We start from the raw sequence: 21206 nt of genomic DNA on the forward strand, positions 1-21206 counted from the left end.
TATACAAATAGCAGTGCCAAATTTTCAAATCGATAATCTCGATTCTATACTAACGTACGAGCACATCACTAAACCACAAAAAATTACTGTAATTCTAGCATCACATCGACCTATCTCTCTCCCACAGCGCCAAAATAGACAGAGATAAAGATAATGCTAATTAAAAGACATTTCATGTCATCAAATCTGGATCAATGTATAGTTACATCAAAACATAAATATTTTCGTTGACTTGGTATTTTTTAATTTCGATTATTTTTAATTAATAATGAGTGTACGCGAGGAAGACAGGCAGAAAACGGGATGCACTGGTCGCGGCCTTGGGATCGCGGCCGCGGTCGGTGTCGGCGTTGGTGCTGCTTTGTATTACTTCTTAAGCAAAAGGCCTGAGCAACCCGATACTGAGGGTTCCACCAGTTCTGCGTGGGCATACAACGATCACAGTGCTTTGTAAGTAATAATAATATTTTTGTAATATTCTCGAACTTTTTACGTAGGTACATAAATACGTAAAAAAAATTACATAAACAGAAAACGGTAAGCCATTTTTTTTTCAAATCCACCTACATTACCTTTTTTTGGCGCTTTTTTGAGCACGCTTCTAAAGAGATTCCATTATTTTTTTCATACATATAAGCGTGTTAAGCTACCTGAAATTCATTTTTCCATACATAAACAGTTACTATTAGAATAAATATTATAAATTGCATCATTATTTTAAGGTATTGTGTGTTCTCAATTTTTTTGGGTGTTTTATAAAAGTATAATTTCGAATAGATTTAAAAACTAGTTGATAATTGACGAAATAAATTTGTATTGTGGTGTCATGTCAATCTATCAGTTTTAGTGTGATAATAATGCATTAATAATGTCGAAAATAAAAACTTCTTTTGACACATCACTTAACACATAGCAGTTGGAGAAACTTATTGAGGGGTAAAAAGTTATTTGGCTTAAGCGACATTTTTGCAACTTTACAGGAGAGCCTTAAAAAAGTTTAAAATTGGGAAAAATATCATATCAAAAGAATTTCTTAAGCTATGTGTTTGAATGGAGTAAACATAATTGACGTTTAATTAAAACAATGGAATCGTTAATACTAATGCCAAATAAAACGGTTCATTAATTACAAAGATAATTTCATTGTATTTTTTTATTGCTTAGATGTGTGGATGAGCTCATGTGACATCTTCAACATAAATGCCCCACCCACCTTGAGATATAAGTTAACCACTTAACACCAGGTGGGCTGTGAGCTCGCCCAGCCATCAAAGCAAAAAAAAAAGGTCTCTAGTATAGTTACAACGGCTGCCCCACCCTTCAAAACGAACCACATTACTGCTTCACAGCAGAAATAAGCAGGGTGGTGGTACCTACCCACGCGGACTCACAAGAGGTCCTACCACCAGTAATAAATGTTGCTTTAACTAAATACCTTTACCCCTCGATATAGTTTTAATGTTGATATTCAGTAGTGATAACTGTGGATACAGGTTATAAAGGAATTGAGGTCATTTGTAATTTTTACAAACTTCTAAAATGGGAATATTATTGTTTTAACATTAGCACAACTGGTGCCAAAAACTGTAGGCAGCGGCTTGGCTGTATCCTAAGGTATTGTTGATGTCCATGAGTGACAGTGAACACTTACCATCAGGTGAACCATAATAGATATATACACAAATAGCTGTTATTACCCATACTAGATGCTTACATAAATAGTTCCCCACTAAACTGTATTAAAATATTAAAACATGAAATCAAATCATCTTCGCATCGAATCAAATTAATTTTAGTACATTATTTTAAAATATAATAGCAATAATCTGATAGTCTTATTTGTATAGTAGTTGGCTAGATACTCGGTAAACACCTTCAGAATTTATATTTGTACATGCTATTAATGCATTTTGCATTGGCATAAAAAAAATGCATTGCGCATCCGATAGTCAAAGCTTGGCTTAAATAACAATCTTCACTGTCTTAGTAGTTTTTATTTATTGGTTTTTTATTACCTACTATATATTTCAATATGAATAAAATGAAACAGAAAAAATCACCACAAACCATAACCCGCTCATTTATTTGCACTAACTACAATAATATATCAACGCTTGAAAGGCAAACATGACTAAGCGACAAGGCATGAACTTTACAGTAGACTAATTTAAAGTTGAAATACCTGAAAAAAATTATATTTTAACGAATCTAGCTGTAGGATTGAAATGATTTTAATAGACATAGAAATATATATTTTTTGTGCATCGAATATGGTTGTTGCCTATCATTTATGTACAAAGCTGTTATTGTCGCTTAGTCACGTTTGCCTTTCAAGCGTCGATATGCTTTTCATCACTCATTTTTGTCAATTCATAGCCCATTAACAGATAGAATGGACTCGGATAGCTATTCCACGATATCAGAACACAGCACTTCCGATACAAGCATAATAGAAGACTCGATGCCGGATACAAGTATTTCTAGCTGCCGTTCAGAATCTACGAATAGCGTATCAAGTGATCAAGATATGTCTAACACTGAAGATACACATTCACCTTCGAACAATGACACCAGAGGTTCAGGTTCGATCTATTCAGATGACGCTGAAGAATCTGATGACGACACAACGTACGATACTGATACGTCCATTTCTGAAATCAGCGACTTAGATGAGTCACATGAGAACCGGAGTGTGACCCTCGAGACAGGGTATCTGTCGTTTCAAAACGTCGAGGAAAGAGTGGATTCTGATTCCGATATTCAAATGGAATGGGACATCACTAATTCTTCTATCGATGTGCCCTTTGAGGAGAGACGGTCTCCGTTAATGATGTTTTTTAGTGGATTAACGCATATGATAAGTCCAAGGAGAAAGTGAGTAAATGATTTTAGCAAAAGATACTGTGGGATCTGAATAGTTATTGTTATTTTCATATATATTTTTTGAAGTGAAAACTTCTTTAGAATCGTTGTGATTTCAAACCGGATGCAACGGAAAAAACGACAGGTAAGAGACACAAATACAAAAATGTGTAGGATGAAGCCAGCAAAGAATGAGACAGAAATACTATTTAATACAGCGCCATCTGTGAGATTTTTTAATACTAACGTGTGTATGAAAGCTCTTGTAGTGAATTTTAATTTAGGATTATACGTGAAATTAAAATATCAATTCACAGAGGGCGCTACCTTACAATTATTTACTAATGACAAAATTTTACATATACTTAAGACGTTTAGGATAATTGTATTTTAATTTTGGAAGGTTTCACTTCTACCACGTGTGAATTGCACACATTTTGTTTTTTTAATTTAACCCTTGGAAACTCGTAGGTCACCGGTGTCCTACGCGGCGCACCGAAGTGATTATATCGATTTCTGTTACTCCGTCATTCGTGGCCTTTTTTCCTACCTATTTTAGAAAGCTCGAGGTCATACTAGATTCACTAGCCGACTAAGTGAGCTTACGGGGTTCTAACCCATGGACGTTGCTAAGGGCTTGTACACATAACTGCGAATCGGCGCGATGCGAATAGGCATAATGACTAATTTTCAAAATTTATTTTATTATTCTATGATTAAAGCGAAAACAATAGTTTTTTTTTGTTAAAATTGCAGTGATCGCGCGTAAGCTCAAACGAAACAAGATGACGTTTACTGAGGCGTGACGTAATTCGCTCTGATTGGTGTTTAAGCTATCATGGCTGATTGTTGTATTTTGTAGATTCATTTTAACAAATAAATCATACATCTTGTCGTTCATATGAAAATAAATACATTTTTCAAAATCGTTGAATCCTGTTTCATTAGATCAGTTAAATATTTTGGTGATACTTGACCATTGTCATCATACAACACTACACACACATAGGCACACAAAACTACGACAAGAATTCGTGCGGCAAGGCGTTTCACAATTGTATTTAAATTTTTTTTTTTTTATTTCTTAGTTTAGTGGACGAGCTCACAGCCCACCTGGTGTTAAGTGGTTACTGGAGCCCATAGACATCCACAACGTAAATGCGCCACTCACCTTGAGATATAAGTTCTGATGCGTCGTGGAAGCTTGTAGATTTTTACGATGCGTCGTGGGAGCTCGTAGATTTTTACGATGCGACGTCGCAACGCAGCTATGTGTACAAGCCCTAACTCTAGCCCTAGCCAGAGCGGTGCTTCGCAGAATCTACCACCCGCTCAGATAATCCGGCGAGAAACTCAGTGGGCTGTTTCTGTGGGTTTTTGTCCGTGACCACTATAAATGTGAAGTATTTTCTAGACGTCGGAAATAATGTAGTGATGACAATAGAGAAACGCGTGATCAAAGCGTAAAAGAATTTTGAATTTTTTTCTTTGTTTCCGATATTTTCGGCAACAATTTGAATAATTACGCATTTCCACGTAATAAATTTTATTAGCCGTTGTGTTATTTAAAGAAGTATAGTGAGAGCCTAATAATAAATGAAAATACGTGTTATACGTTAATCGAATTGATACTAACGCGATACTGGTTACGGTAATAGCTGATATTTTTCGCAGAGCGGAAGACAGCCAGATAAATAGGCTAAGGGATGAGCACTTGTGAGTCCTTCTTTTTTTTTTTCTTTGTTTTTGTTTTTTTGGTTTTTGGTTTGTAAAAAAATATCGTATTTAATTTTTTGTGATAACTTGTTTCGTACTACCCACCTTAATACGTGTGTATTTTTTTCTTTTCTAACTTTACTAACCTCTATAATTGAGGTCGTAAGTACAAAAGTGGCCTTAGCTCACAATAGTTAGTATGGGAATAATGAGGTTCGACTTTACCTTTACAATACTTTGGAAGCAAAAAAATACGCGCCAAAATGATATTTAAAAAGTCATCTGTTGTCTATGTAAGGAAACTAGGGATAGGTCGATTTTGCATCAAAATTTATTATGTTTTAAATAAATTGCAATATGAATGCATAAATATGAATTGTGGGTTAGGCCACTTTTCTGCTAACGGCCTCAATTATGTATTATATACGTCATTGTCGTCATCAGCCTATAGCAATGCACTGTTGGACAATAGGTCTGTTCAATTTCCACTGAACGCGATTGTGGTTTGTTATTTTCTCTCCGTATTGGCGGGAAATTTTCACTCAGAATATATAAAAGTTGTTTTAGGTGTATTGTAGGCAGCGGCTTGGCTCTGCCCCTGGCATTGCTGACGTCCATGAGCGACGGTGACCACTTACCATCAGGTGGGCCGTATGCTCGTCTGCCTACGAAGGCAATAAAAAAATATATATATTAAAAACAAACAAAATAAATTGTAATAAATTTGAATTAAAAATAGTGTAAAAAAAAAAGCGTGGGATGCTTTTCAGGATATTATTAAAATAACCCTTCTACTCATATCTGTTCATAAAATATTTATAACTACTGATACCACGCACCTCACGCTTTTTTTACAATAGAATAATTTTTTCTTACACTATTTTTAATTCAAATAGATTAATTTTTTTTTTCTATTTTTTAGTTGGACTTTCTATAAAAGCGTATTTCTTAACTATTCTTTATTTTTAATTTTTTAGTTGAATTTATATTTTTTCTATGTTTTTTTTTAATATTGAATTTTCATCGGTCCTTAATAAGTATACCAAATTTCGAGTTAATCCGACGTTTTGAAGGGGGTCGAAATCATGTTCAAAGATTCCGTTGCATACATACGTCCGAAGCTAATAAAAGCGTTTTAAAAAAAGGAGGAAATGGCGCTGAGCACTATAAGACTATACAAATTATACTAAAAATTTCGATTTTATGTTTAATTTAAATTGGCGCGCCAATGTTGCTGGTGTGACGTCAGATGACACCTGCGGGAATTCCGATCGCACCCGATTACACCCGAATACGACCCGATATGACAGTGTTGCACGCTACTTTATTTATTTTTTTCGTACCTAAGCTGATGGTCTTGAGACCATTTTAGCGTTAGTGGATCGGGAGGATCCGTAATGACGTGTTTTGGGCGACGTCAACTATTTTCCATTCAGTCCGCAGGATCGGGGATCCGTTATAGGATCCTCGTTTTTTGTAGGCAGACGAGCATACGGCCCACCTGATGGTAAGTGGTCACCGTCGCTCATGGACGTCAGCAATGCCAGGGGCAGAGCCAAGCCGCTGCCTACCATAAAGTACTCTCCGCAAGCCTCGTTTGAAGAAGGACATGTCATAGCGCTCGGAAAACACCTACGGTTTCCCTAATCCAGCTTTTGCCAGCTACCCTTCATAGAACGTCACTCATCCGAGCCTGAGGATGTCTTACGCTACGTTTGCCCGTGGTCTTCACTCAAGAACGCATTTATCCCAACTGTTCTCCGGCTAATACGGCCAGCCCATTGCCACTTTAGCTTACTAATCTGTAGCAGTGGATTACTATAGGCTGATTATGACTTTTTGGCGGGAACGCGAGGAGTGAAGTTGTGTGATTTGTTTTATTATGTCTATTTAGTGTTTCTTCAGGCTTAAATGTGTAATAACGGCGGTTTATTAACTGTTTAGTATCTGTGAAAGTGCACAAATGTGGGAAAATGGAACAAAGCCGCTGGACGTAACTTCTCGGGATCCTCCAAAAAGTCCACTCAAAAAAATCCCAGTAAATCACCACCATTTTACTGAGATTATATCTCATCTCATTTCATTTAATTTTATCCCAGTTGATTAATGTACCAAATTAATCATCCTCATTTCAATTCATTTCACTCTGTATTATTATTTTTCATAAAAATAAGAATATAAATTAAAATAAGACATGACCTAAAAGTCTTAGTTACCAGGTCATAAAATCCCTTTAAAAAAAACAGGCTGATGATGACGGTGATGATATACATATTTTATGTATAGTATGTAAGGTACTAATCAATCGTATCATCATACAGCCTTACCGTAATTTCTAAAGTTGAATTAATATATAACCGATATGTAATTGTAGTGTTTGAAATGTTAACTCCATTAAAATAGTTGCATGGTCTCCCAGAAATCATAACAGAAAAAGTATTCCGCGCATTGCCCAAAATAGCTTTTACACAGAATTATCGTACAGTTTTTTTTTTTTTTTTGGAATACGCTTCTTGCTCTGTAGCAGTTTTTTTTTAAGATTTTGGTGTTGAAGTTCATTTTGAGTCGGCGTGACCATCTAGAACAGCATCAGTCCGTCTCTTTCCCACCAAGAAAGGCGTTGAAAAACGCACTTAACTATCACGACCGACTTCCACGGTGAAGGAATAACATCGTGTAATAAAAATCAGACCCGCAAAATTATATTTTGCGTAGTTACTGGGGCAGGACGTGTTGTGAGTCCGCGCGGGTAGGTACCACCGCCCTGCCTATTTCTGCCGTGAAGCAGTAATGCGCTACGGTTTGAAGGGTATGGCAGCCATTGTACTGTTACAACTGGACTGTAAAAATATTGTCTCAAGGTGAGTGGCGACATTTACGATGCATTTTAGGGCCGTCTGGTGTAGTACTGGTAAGTAGTAAGTGACATCTGGTCACTACACAAGGGGGTCGCGGGTCCGAATCCCGCCAAGGGAAGATATTTGTATGATAAATATAAAATGTATTTTCCAGGGTTATGGATGTATATTAAATGTAGTATGTTGACGCTTGAAAGGCGAATGTGACTAAGCGACAATAACTGCTTTGTACATAAATGATAGGCAATAACCATATTCGATGTGCAAAAAAAATATATTTCTAGGTCTATTAAAATCATTTCAATCCTACAGCTAGATTAAAATAGAATTTTTTATAGGTATTTCTCAGGTATATTTTCAATTAATTTCAACTTTAAATTAGTCTACTGTAAAGTTCACGCGTTGTCGGTTAGTCACGTTTGCCTTTCAAGCGTCGATGTGTATAATAAAAATCTTACATTTATTTCCGTTATCTGGTACCTGTAACACAAGTTCTTTACGAACTTAGCACGGGACCAGTTAACGTGGCGTGATTGTTAGTAAATATTTATTTATTTGTCTATGGGCTCCGGTAACCACTTGGCAACAATGAATGCTATAGTAAAATTGTTTTGTCCGTCCAGTTTGGGTAATAAAACATAGCCCAGCTAGGGAGGTGAGCATGTTGCGTGGACGCAACGCCATTATCGATAAAAACAAACGAGTCATCGAAGGCAGGTAGGTACACGGCGGCGGGGCGGTATACGAAGTAGTGGTGGTGAGACATTATGTTATGAGTCAAAGTACAAAATGCAACATAATACTTTATCATCGACGATAAACGGTCTCATTGCGTTGACTGTACAATCAACATTCGTCGGCAACCCGCATTTCGACAAATGGAGACTTTCAATCAAGTTTATGTAGACTGTGGACCACTGCGTCACTTATTACAGTGAATGGTGGTTTAACAAAAATCCTAATGTTAAGTGGTTACCGTCATAATCCATAGACATCTTAACATTTCGACAATGGGGGTTGTTATAGTTTTTGTTTGCAACAAACGATGGCCCGTTTTACATTTTTAATCTAGCGACATCTATTGACCAGCCGGGCTATGTGTTATGACCCAAACTGCACGGACAAAATAATTCTACTATAGTGTGACACATGAACAACCCAACAGCCGTAAGCGCTCGTGGTCGTTGGAAGAGTGCTCCATCTGCTTCGAGATCATGCTGAAGGATCAGGAGCTGATGGCCCTACCGTGCACCCACAATTTCCACTCGCAGTGCATCATGCCCTGGCTTCAGGAGAAACAGACGTGCCCCAATTGCCGGAAGGACGCCTGATCGAAGGTAAGCCGCGTTTGGATTTTAAAGATGTATATGTATGAACCAGCGACCCGCCATCGCTTCGCTTCGGAAACATTAAATTTTATTATTGAAATAGTTGAGTCCCGCGATGTTAGCCGCGGTTATTGTCGTACCGCGGGTGACGCCGCGGGGCGAAGATAGTCTTAAAAAAAGTTACCCAGTTTAGCCTAAGTTACTCCTTATATCATCAGCTACCAGTCAGTGTTTTTAAAAATGAACACGTCATCATTCTTTCAATTATTATGATTGTCTTCCATAGTGACAGTAATACAAACTTACTTTTTCCAACGACTCATTTTTAAGTATACTACAGTAACAATGGAGAGGTCCTCATGATGGAATGTCTTGCGCTTTTTTTTCCTACCTACGTTGATGGTCTAAGAGAGACCATTTCAGCATAACCTTAACTAGTAGGTGAGCTCACGTGGCCCAAACCTGACGACGTTGTTAACACTAGCCCCAGCAAGAGAGTTGCTTTGATGAATCTACCACAATATCGAAATAACGACATTAATTGTCGATACATACCCTTTGACGGCTTTGAGCGCGGCGACCGAATCAAGAAATTCCGTAACGAAAATAAAACGTAACACCCCCCACGTCGCCTATCATGTAGCTCGCGTTCAACCCATTCACACGTTGCGCTTGTGTAGTGTTTGTGAATAAGCGCACGGCGTAACGTCGTGGCGTAACGTAAGTGGTTACTGGAGCCCATAGACATCTACAACCGCGCCACCCACTTTGACATATAAGTTCTAAGGTCACATTATAGTTACAACGGCTGCCCCGCCCTTCAAACCGAAACGCATTACTACTTCACGGCAGAAATAGGCAGGGCGTACACACCCGCGCGGTCTCACAAGAGGTCCTACCACAAGTATATTACCTAATAAAGTAATTAAAGTAATCTTTATACCTATGTTATTTTCATTTACAGGTGATAAAGGAAGTAAAAAGCGCTGACTGGATCAATGTTTTTTTTGTTATTGTATGTGAGACGTTAGTTCCCGGCTCGGTAGTTTGTTTTAGCCGGTTATCGTCGCGACACACACACTGGGTCTGGACAAACCAATCGATCCCTGGTCGGGGATGGATACGGAACTTGCCCAGCAAGGTATCCTAGGTCCCCGATGTACGTCTAGGATTCAACAAATAGTGTAAATGCACATACGCACCTGGGACTGCCACACGGAGCTCCTGGACGCGTGCACTGTTCTAGAATCACTAGGCCTTGTTAATGTATTATAATTTAACTTCACCCGCGGTCGTCGATTTCGGTTAAGTTTAAATGTTCTAGATTCGGTTGCGTGTTGCTCGGCTCCCGTTCGTAATCGATGTGTGTGTGCATGCGATGTAGCTTCGCTGTCATTTGCTGGATCCGAACGTGGAGATCGATTGGCGTTGTAAAATGTCAGATTTAAAATTTGCCGCGAAGACGGCACATACCGCCCACCAAAATACAAGTTATTGGATTTTCCACTAAGTTAAATGATAAAATGAAAACTAAAGAAATTACTAAAGAAACCTACATCTAAATTAAATTAAAGACAATACAATTTTAATAATTTTAGAATTTTAGTTAATCAGAATAAATAGGTAGGGGAGCTAACTTCGTTAATGGCCTAGTGTAGAATTTGCCATTGGCTGTACGGACAGTGGCAATACGAACCACGCCATCAGGGCTGGCGTGAAGCTTGGAGACACGAGCTAAAGGCCAGTGCAACGGCATTGTACTTTCACTCTTAATCAGTACAACAGAACCATCATTCAAAGTTTCGCCTCTTTTGTTCCACTTTGCTCTCTGAGTTAGGGAATGCAGATACTCGGACTTCCAGCGTTGCCAGAAATGCCGCTGGAAACGTTGAATCAATTGCCAGCGATTCAATCTAGACATCTGATCATCCAACAAGTTAGAATCTGGAACGGCGGTAAGTGGTTCCAGAACCAAGAAATGTCCCGGCGTTAAAACGTTCAAATCGTTAGGATCTGAACTCAAAGAGCAAAGCGGCCGAGAATTTAGCAAAGCTTCGATTTGAACGAAAAGTGTTGTTAACTCTTCGAACGTTAAAGTTTGATTACCTATAATACGATGTAAGTGAGTTTTAGCTGCTTTAATTTGTATTTCCCATACACCTCCGAAATGTGGAGCAGAAGGGGGATTGAATTTAAATTCAATGTTTTGAGACTCAGAAGCAGAATTCATATAAAGATTAAGGATCTTCTGAGCTCCAATAAAATTCGTACCACAATCGGAGTGTATAACATTCACCCTATCGCGTCTCCCAACAAAACGGCGCAGGGCAGCAATAAAGGCTTCGGACGAGAGCTCACTAACCACTTCCAAATGAACTGCTTTGGTACTAAAACATACGAATAGGCACAAATAGGCCTTACCGATTTTGGCACCGCGATGCTTACCGAGTTTGATTTGGAATGGACCTGCGTAGTCCACGCCAACAATAGAGAATGGTTTGACTTGATTCACACGAGAAGCCGGCAAGTCACTCATGAATGGTTCCAATAATTTCGGATTAGTTTTATAACACGAAACACATTTTGACAAGCAATGACGAATAGCACGTTTAGAAGAGAATACCCAAAACAGCTGCATCAAAAGATATTGTGTCGTTCCCAACCCAGGATGACAATTCTCTTTGTGAATTGCTTCGATGATCATGTATGTGAACCTAGAATGACGCGGCAACAGAGCAGGATGCTTATGACTAAACTCAAGACCAGAACGAGACAAACGGCCGCCCACCCTGACAACTCCTTGGTCGTCCAGGAATGGATTGAGTTTTCTCCACGGTTTAGGTAATGGTACACCATTCTCGAGCTTACGAATTTCATCCTGAAAGTTGAGAAATTGAATTCGCTTGGTAATCGTCATCAGGGCCCCATGAAGTTCTGCACGACCTAAAAAGGTACCCGGAACACGTGTCTGTTTTTTGTTAGCATTTCTGATAAAACGAAGACAATAACCAATAATACGTTGAACCTTACGAATTGATGAAAACCTTTCGAGCAAAGAATCGATAAAGTTAGGTTCATCATTCACGACCAACGAAAAACAGCGTTCCTCGGCAAGCATATCAGTCTCGTTCACCTCGAGACCGGAATTTGAAGGCCATGAAGATGAAGGTTGCCGAAGCCAGCTCGGTCCCGCCCACCATAACTCACTTTGGAGTAGGTCGCTCGGACACATACCGCGGGAAGCTATGTCCGCAGGATTTTCATTAGAGCGCACGTGATTCCAGTGAGTTTCGGGGACAGTTTCTTGGATATGACTAACCCTATTAGCAACAAATGTTTTCCAACGCGAGGAATGGCCACGAATCCATGACAGAGTTACCGTTGAATCTGACCAAGCAAATGTATCAGAAAGCGGAAGTAACGGTACATACACTTCTTTTACGAATTTGAGCAGGTCAGCGAGCAGAACCGCAGCGCAGAGCTCTAGTCTCGGCAATGAAACTCTCTTAATTGGGGCCACGCGAGACTTAGCACATAAAAAGGATACTCCTATATGACCATCGGAATTAAGAGTTCGAAGATAAACCACAGCTCCATAGCCAGCCTCCGAACTGTCAGCAAAACCATGTAATTGGTACGATTCCATGCTTCCAGTGGTCGATATACATCTAGGAATACGAATACGTTCAATAAGTGGAAGCTCGGCTACGTACAGGTTCCAATGACGCACTATGTCGTCAGGAGGGACATCATCCCACCCAACACTCAAGACCCACAAACGCTGAACCAATAACTTGGGAATGAACGTCAAAGGACAGAGAAAGCCCAAAGGGTCATAAATACGAGCCACCTCACTTAGAATGGTACGCTTGGTACATTCTCTGTGAAGAACATTAACTTGGAAAGAAAAGATGTCCGGAAGAGGTTCCCACTTCAAACCCAATATTTTGTGAGAAGGGGTAATTTCTATATCTAATGATACAAAATCGGTTACGCAATGTTCAGGAGGTATGTCTGCAAGTAACTCTTTCTTGTTACTTGCCCATTTCCGTAATTCAAAACCTCCCTTCTTCAATAAATGAATGACGTCAGATTTAATCAACTCGGCTTCACCCAAACTTGAGGCTCCATGGGCCACATCGTCAACGTAAATGGAAGAAGTAAGAGGAAAAACAGCACATGGAAAACAAGAACCTTCATCGTGGACGAGTTGCTTAATTGTTCTGCACGCCAGGAACGGAGAAGACGCCACTCCATAGGTAACGGTATTCAACTCATACTCCTGAACCGGTTCAAATTGATTAAAACGCCAAAATATCCTCTGGAAACCACGATCCTGTTCCTGTTGAATAATATTCCTGAACATTTGCTTTATATCCGCTGTAAAAACAACGGGGTAGCCGCGAAATCTCAAAAGGATTTCTGTAATATTAGTCTGTAATTTGGGCCTATTAATAAGGAATCGTTAAGTGAAATCCCTCGAGCGTCCTTAGCAGAAGCATCGAAAACCACCCTCAATTGAGTAGTTGAACTGCCAGGACGAAAAACACAATGATGAGGAATGTAATATTTTCCCTTATGCAGGTCGGTGGCTGAGACACGGGTCATGTGACCATTATTTAAGTAGTCCAGCATGAAGTCCGAATACTGCTCATGAAGGTTTGGGTTTGAAAGAAGTCTTCGTTCCAATGAATGAAATCTTCGCAATGCATTTTCACGCGAACCCGGAAACTGTAACTCCCCATCCCTCTGCCTAAACGGCAAAGAAACGATGTACCTTCCAGATGTACCTCGAGCGTGGGTTTCAGTGAAAAGTTTCTCACATTGCTGCTCGTCCGGCGTTAGAACTGATGATTTAGGTATGACCTCCAACTCCCACAGTCTCCTCAATTCCTCATGGAGAGGAGTATCGTGTTCTCTTAGAAAAAAAGAATTTGAGTGTTTTGTCTCATCCCTGCATTTGACACTTCCCATCAGGATCCAACCGAAGATGGTGTTCAAGGCTGAGGGTTCATGAGGACTACTTGAAATATTTCCGGGTAGTAACAGCGTTGAAAACATTTCAGCACCGATAAGCAGATCTATTGGTCCAGGCTTATTATAATTCGGATCAGCGAGTCGCAAATTACGTAGGTGTTCGCATGAAGAAAGATCAAGACGAGCAGTGGGCATTTGTGCACAAATAGATGGTAAGATGAGAGCCGTTAAATTAAATAAATTCTTTTGATGAACTCCAAGTTGAAGCTCCACCATTCCAGTCACTGACGTCGATGATTGCCCCAAGCCACAAACATTTCGCGAAGTTTGCTTAGGCTTTAAGCCCAATCGTTCCATAGCTTGATTAGAAATGAAATGTGACTGACTACCAGGGTCGATGAGTGCGCGAAGAGTATGAAAGTGACCAGATGAGTCACGCACTTCAACGTTAGCAGTAGCCAGCAGAACTACAGAGCTACCATTCATGTTTGTAAAAGCCTGCGTTTGTGGCTCTTGACTAGAAGACGGTGGCAGTCGATTAATCGATGAATGACTCTTGGTCACGTCCTCGTGGACAGTGTCACAGAAATCTCTGTGGAGAAGCGTGTGATGGTTCTGTCTACAAATTTTACATCTGAAGATAGATTTACAATTTTTTAATTGATGCGAGGCGCGTAAGCAATTGAAACACCATCGATGAAGCTTCGCATGATTGTATCTATCATCTACCGATTTTTGTGAAAATGATTCGCAAGAGACTATAGTGTGCTCACCGTCACAGTACGAGCACTTGAGTGTCGGTGGAGTAGAATTTACTACGGTAGTTGGTGTCAGCATATCCTTAGAATCGTTCTTCTTCGGTGGGGTGTTTGATAAAAAAGTAGAAACCGGTTTTTTATTGAATGAAACGACGTTATGAATCGCAGCAGAACGTGGCTTATCCGGAGCAGGACGATCATGAACAAAGAAGTGGCTATCGCGTATAAGGGCTTCGCATTTGTTTTGTAAAAATCGTTTGAGGTCGTTGAAGGCTGTCAACTCAGAATCTGAAAATTGTATTTCAAAAGCACGACGAGTGTTTGAGTCCAGCTTTGAAAGAACTAAGTAGCTAAGTATAAAATCCCAACTGTCAGTTGGTAGGTTTAACCCTTTCAATATCGATAAATTTTCGTTAAACAAATCAAGACTACGTCGAAAGTCAGATGGAGAATTTAATTTTAAATTTACATTAAGTATTTCTTTCCAACAGGTGAAAGCTAAATCACGCTTATTTTGATAACGATCAATCAATGTTTGATAAGCCTCCTGATAGAATTTCCCTTCATAAGGGAAGGAGCGTATGAGTGCCACGGCATCTCCAGACAAACTTGATATTAGATAATGCATACGCTCTGAGTCCGTAAGTGTTGCGTTGTTATGAATGAGGGAGTGGAATACGTCATGGAATTTAGGCCAACCTTTTATTTCACCTGAAAACTGCGGTACAGAAATTTTAGGAAGTTTTATGTTGTGACTTGTTACCTTGGAAGATTCTAGCGAAGTGTTCAATTCACTACCCGTTTTGATAGTCAACTGCCTATATATAGAAAGAATCTCCATATAAATATCATCAAATTCCATGCGAAGCAGGTCCTCAGCCTCCTCATCGCAACTGTCTATCAGTGATATAATGTCACCGTATGCAGCCTCAAAGGCACTAACAACTTTTTTTACTTCCGGAAAACAAGCAAGGAAGGTGTTACATTGTTCCGGATCATATTTAGCCGCTCGGGCAATAACTAAGGTTTTCTTTAATCGATTTAAAGATAAAGTACGCTTCCGTCGCAATACTGGTAGGTCCTGAACCGAAATTTCATCTGTGTCCATCGACCTCGATTTACTTTTCTTAAGTACAGCACACGATACCTTCCGTTTCACGGAATGTGACATTCTTAATCGGAGCTACGATGTTATTTCAATTGAATTCAAAAAAAATAAAACAAAAAAATAAAAAATTAGAAAATAAGTACTATGAATATTTGAAGGAAAATGAACGATTAATGTAAAATGTTTTTGTAATGTAAAATGTTTTGTAATTACGCAACCAATACAAAAGGATAAAACTACAAGGTCAATAACCCATTTGCAATTGAATAACTCAGGTAAAAGATGACGTATGTGTTCGTATACCTGAGTTGTAAGTATTAGAATAATATCGCAAACACAAAGAACCGTAATCACCAAACGACATTTATAGGTAGGTAGGTAGTACGGAAACGAAAAACTAAATAAAATAAAAATTCACAAAGTAACTCATTAATTTGTCAATACGTGGACGGTATTTGATCGTGACAAAACAAGATTGGTATAGGTTTAGATTTAAATTTAAATGTTTTAAAATTAAACCAAACGTGATATTATTTAAAATCGGTGTTAGCACAACAATTATATTTATAAGAATATAACTTTGTACCAAGATGCATAATTAACTGATGGGCGAACAATGCAGCGTTATACGTTCAACAAACGAAGACGGAGGGTATCCTCGTAAAGTTGACGACAATTAATCTAGAATTATTTATTAGATTCTCTTTTACGTTTAATATAATGAATTTTACAAATTAATGCACTGAAGAGAATGAAGTACATACACCGTTATGTTATTTGATTGTATGCACAGCGTTACGGATTGCAATTAATTTGCACAGTGGATTGATGACGTGATTCGTATTGTCTTAGGCCTAATGAAATTGATCGTAATATAATTAAGAAAGCGGTTAAAAAGTAGTTACGTTAAATACTAGTTAAATTTAAGAACTTGTATTTTGCTGTGACGGTAGATTTCCCGGGTTTCGGCACCATAAAATGTATGTGAGACGTTAGTTCCCGGCTCGGTAGTTTGTTTTAGCCGGTTATCGTCGCGACACACACACTGGGTCTGGACAAACCAATCGATCCCTGGTCGGGGATGGATACGGAACTTGCCCAGCAAGGTATCCTAGGTCCCCGATGTACGTCTAGGATTCAACAAATAGTGTAAATGCACATACGCACCTGGGACTGCCACACGGAGCTCCTGGACGCGTGCACTGTTCTAGAATCACTAGGCCTTGTTAATGTATTATAATTTAACTTCACCCGCGGTCGTCGATTTCGGTTAAGTTTAAATGTTCTAGATTCGGTTGCGTGTTGCTCGGCTCCCGTTCGTAATCGATGTGTGTGTGCATGCGATGTAGCTTCGCTGTCATTTGCTGGATCCGAACGTGGAGATCGATTGGCGTTGTAAAATGTCAGATTTAAAATTTGCCGCGAAGACGGCACAGTTATTAATAACGTAAAATAAAATGATAGTATTTTTTGTAATTTTTATTATAACTTTTTTTATAAGACGAATTAATTTGTAAAATAAAAAAAAACGGTTTGAAAAAAAAAAACTTAGCCGCTTCGCTTGCTAGAACGATTTGTATCATGAGTCATATTTGCAGTAGGAGTTAAACATGAAACACGCGACATTTATCTTTGTAATTAAAGGCTTCGTCAAACAGAACGCGTACTTAGCGCGCGTCAGAGCGCTAAACTAACGCCGCGCTATGACGCCGGGATGTGTTGTAATACTATGGTAAGATACTGTCAAACAGAGCGCCAGCGCTATAGCGCCGTCACACAGAGCGCCAGCGCTATAAGCGCTATAGCGCTGGCCTTCTGTTTGACGGTATCTTACCATAGTAGTACAACACATCTCGACGTCATAGTTAATTGAATCAATTGAGTTTACTCCATTCCAAAAAAGCTAAAGAAATTTTTTTTTTGTTATGATTTGTTTTTCTTTAAACCTTTAGCTCTCCTGTAAAGTAGCAAATATGTCGTAAAATCATACCCTCACTATTAGACATTCGTGGTCTTAAAAGATTTGTCTCCATGGACTCTTATCTCGGGATCGTTGTGGGATTTCTGTTGGCGTCTCCACAATACTTCTAAAGCAGCGGTCGGGGAACTTTTTTAATTATTACCCCAAAATATTTTTGTGTAAGTTGATATTACCCCATGACGAAGAACAAAAGAAAAAAAACGTAATCGCTTCTTTTTAGCATCTTTCATATTATAGCCCCCATGATAATTTTGAAAAGAAAACAATAACTAAAAATTAAATTTAAACATCATTTATTCAATTTATCAATGTAATGCCAATACCTAGTAAAACATAACGGTAATAATAGTAATATATGTAATATATAGTTGAGGAAAAAAAATCGCCACCACAGAAAAAAAATGAGCCGTCACGGGACGCCTGGCAGATGTGAAACATCGACATTATTTTGTAAAAATATGCAGAAAAGAACAGATTGTGATAGGAACTAAATATGTCATAATGATAAAATAAAATATTACGAAAAAATAATTTGTTTTCAAGTAAAACACAGGTTATGTGTACTGTAGTAAACAACACTGTATACACTACGGAGTATACACTATAGGTATCCGAGCTCAGTGTAGCGAGAGAGATGGCTTAACGCCGGATCGAGTGGGAGAGAATCGCACAGTCGATTGCGCATGGCGACGCGTCGCCACACCGTACACACTACTGCATATAGACTGTATATATATACCATCATATATACCAGAAATCGGTTTTACGTGCGGCTATAGATGTTTCACATCAATATAAGTAAATGATAATTTCTTGTTATTTTATAATTCATATGATATTTTTCTTGTATTATTAGACGAAAAAATTTCGTTTTGTTTCATTTCGTTTCATCGAGTTTGAAATCACAACGATCCTAAAGAAGTTTCACTTCAATATATACTTTTTACTCACAAAAGTTTCATTTTTACCCCCCAAAATTTCATTTTACCCCTTTTGGGGTAATTTACCCCGGCTCCCCGACCGCTGTTCTAAAGCATCGTGGTGGAATTCAGCATCAAAATCACTTCCCCTTTATCGGTTCCAAAATCCACTGCTTCTCCAATAAGAGCGTGTTTGATCGCGTTATGTGTCCAAAGAGAATTGGTTGACCTTTTCGCCCTCTGAGAAGCAAATCGTAGTTTTGATGCAAGAGCCCTTGTAGAATCGATCTCTTTATGGCAGCTTCCGTGGTGCCCTCAGATTCCCCTCCTAACTGAGGCTTTGCTCGCCCATCTGTCCTGGTGAAATTGGAAATCCAAGCATAATCCTTCAATCGTAAAAAAAAAGTTAGTCTCTATAAGTTAGTCTTTAGCGGTAGGCAGCGGCTTGGCTCTGCCCGTGGCATTGCTGAAGTCCATGGGCGACGATAACCACTCACCTTCAGGTGGGCCGTGCGCTCGTCTGCCTACATGGGCAAAAAAATAAAATAAAATAAAACTGCACCAAATTTCAAAAGCCCGTATTTAGTTCATATCTCGACTTTTGAGGCTCCTTGTTTCGATGACTTCCTACAAACATTTGTCTGTTATGTTTGATAGACAAAATAACACTATAGATACGTTCCAACAAAATATCTCTGCTGTTTTGCGAAACAGTGTTATATGAAACTATAGACGTCAATAAAATAATAATTGTAAATAGACATGCTTTAACAAAAACCGACTTCAAATAGAAAAAAAAAGATATTCCAAAACAAATTAATACACACTAAAAGCAATAATCATAGAAATCGGTTGGTGTGATATTGAGTTATTGTGTTATTCATCTATTTGTCGCGCACGTATTTAATGCAAATTTAAGACTTATCTGGTCTTCTCATGGATACCATTATCAGATCTGGACTAAATTGAAATGAGACCACACGGGAAACGTCAACTTTCTAATAAAAAAAGAATCATCAAAATCGATTCACCCAGTCAAAGTTATGACGTAAGAAACATAAAAAAAAACATACAGTCGAATTGAGAACCTTCTCCTTTTTTGAAGTCTGTTTAAAAGGCAGATTTTTTCTGAATGAAACATCTCAACTATGCCTGTATGTGATTTTTACGTATTATACATGAAAAAAATGAACAGTAAAATTTCGGTTATTCCCATTTATTGTGTGTTCATAGTGCATAGTGCATAGTGTAATTTTGTAAATATTTTTAAACAAAAATCTCATCATTGTGTTGTAGAAAGACCGTGCAATGAGAGGGTTTTGGGGAAATCTTCTTTTCGTGTTAGAGTGGAAGCGTGTTGTAAAATGCCGTGCTATAGAAGTTGTTAACTGCAATAAGAAATATCAGAATCGCACAGTAAAAGCCGGCCAGTAAAAAAGAAAAAAAGATGTAAAATGAGAATGAAATACGGCATATATACATTATTTATAAAATATATATAGAAAAAGTACATAAAATCTTTCTAATAGATCTATAAAATAGTATCTAGTCATTTGTCTCGATTCTTATTTAGAACAAATGCAATTGTTTTTTTTTTTGCAAAATACCTAGGTTACATATTATTAAGACCTCATTCAATTATATTGAATTTCAGTCCGTTGTTCGTCGCACTATTGGGAATTTAAAGAAATTTGTAACAATAAAAATTGTATTATTTTGATAATGTTTCATTTTATGCAATAAGGAAAATAAATAAATTGAGGAAGATATTCGTTTGCCTAAGAGAGGAGTTCCCGCCAAATTTGCTGTCAGTCAAATAGAAATTTATTCGTTTTATGGCAACTAAAATATTTATGTACTGGTTTGATTTAAATAATATTTCAAAAATTATTTACATTTATCTGCATCTTTTAAAGAATCCTTTGTCGTTGTACGATAATAAAAAGGTACTTGTACAGCAAAATTGTGGATTAACTTTTTGTTGTCTAACTGATTGTTTTCTAAAGTAAAATGTTCATTCGCATCGATAATTAAATTAAAGTTGATGTTATAATATCGTTAGACTATATTTATATATACGAAATAAATTATTAGAAATTATAATTGAAAATGTTTGCTATTGCTCAATTAAAATAAAGATTTAATTAAAATATTTCGACTCTTATTTTAGAAATAAACACGCCTTTGACACAGGCCGCTACACACAACGATTACAGTTAACTAAACGGTTAAGTTTCCACGTTGACGTGCTAGAGATGTAAGCTTAAAACTGCCTTAGCTCTGCATTAAATAAAGCTCTGATTTGAAAGTTTTATACTACTTGCCAAATAAAAAAAATGGGCTTTTTCTTATTTTAGGATTCTTTGACCTTTAAGCCAAATGATATTTTCTGATACTCTGACTAATATAATAATTACGGAATTACATTCAACCAAGAATTCTTTCAGAAGAGATTCTTTGTTGTTGTTGTTGTTGTACGCTTGAAATTCAATAAATTGAATTCATTGGAAGAGTGAGTTTTTTTTATTGCTTAGATGGGTAGATGAGCTCACAGCCCACCTGGTGTTAAGTGGTTAACGGATCACATAGACGTCTACAACGTAGACGCCCCACCCACCTTGAGATACAAGTTCTAAAGCCTCAGTATAGTTACAACGGCTGCACCGCCCTTCAAACCGAAACGCATTACTGCTTCACG

The 21206-nt window shown here is 38.1% G+C and overlaps 1 long non-coding RNA gene across 1 annotated transcript; it reads left to right on the forward strand.

The window, feature by feature from the left end:
* Positions 1–268: 268 nt before the first annotated feature.
* On the forward strand, positions 269–20660 carry LOC101742349 (uncharacterized). The gene is made up of 5 exons (XR_005246170.2): positions 269–450; positions 2377–2874; positions 4537–4578; positions 8602–8773; positions 9729–20660. It is a non-coding gene; the product is annotated as an uncharacterized LOC101742349 (long non-coding RNA).
* The last annotated feature ends 546 nt before the right edge of the window (positions 20661–21206 follow it).

This window comes from Bombyx mori, chromosome 24 (assembly GCF_030269925.1).
Source record: "Bombyx mori chromosome 24, ASM3026992v2".
NCBI classification, from domain to species: domain Eukaryota; kingdom Metazoa; phylum Arthropoda; class Insecta; order Lepidoptera; family Bombycidae; genus Bombyx; species Bombyx mori.